The following is a 449-nucleotide window of genomic DNA, read 5'->3' as shown; positions in this document are numbered from 1 at the left end:
AAGCAAACCTCCTCCCACCCCCTCCCCACGCCGTGCCTCAGTTTCCCCAGCCGCACCCCAGTCTGGGCCATGCCGAAGGGGCCGGGGTTCATGCCGAGGAAGAGGACTCTCTTGGGGCCGCGGCAATAGCGGCGCACGAAGTCACGGTGAGGCTCCCAGGCGTAATCCAGGGGGCTGTAAACGTGGCTGACGGGGGCCCCGAAGGGCGGCAGCTCCCTCAGCAGCGAGTTGTGTTCCCGTTCCAGTTGTAGGAAACGCTCCGCTAATCCCTCCGCCTCCGTTTTGGTCACCGCCGATTCCGGATGCTCCTCCATGCTGCCATCAGCCGCCGGCTGCTGCGCCTGGGGACACAAAGGGGAGGTGACAGGGAGGTGACAGTGCCATCCCGACGGCGTCCCCCAGAGCCTGGGGGGAGGGGACACGGGAGGGGCTGCGAGGGGGGGGTATGG

The 449-nt window shown here is 67.5% G+C and overlaps 1 pseudogene; it reads right to left on the bottom strand.

The window, feature by feature from the left end:
• Positions 1 to 8: 8 nt before the first annotated feature.
• On the bottom strand, positions 9 to 427 carry LOC104916500 (annotated as a pseudogene).
• Positions 428 to 449: the final 22 nt, after the last annotated feature.

Source organism: Meleagris gallopavo, unplaced genomic scaffold (assembly GCF_000146605.3).
Source record: "Meleagris gallopavo isolate NT-WF06-2002-E0010 breed Aviagen turkey brand Nicholas breeding stock unplaced genomic scaffold, Turkey_5.1 ChrUn_random_7180001907292, whole genome shotgun sequence".
Classification (NCBI taxonomy): domain Eukaryota; kingdom Metazoa; phylum Chordata; class Aves; order Galliformes; family Phasianidae; genus Meleagris; species Meleagris gallopavo.
This window is presented reverse-complemented; position numbering and strand designations above follow the sequence as displayed.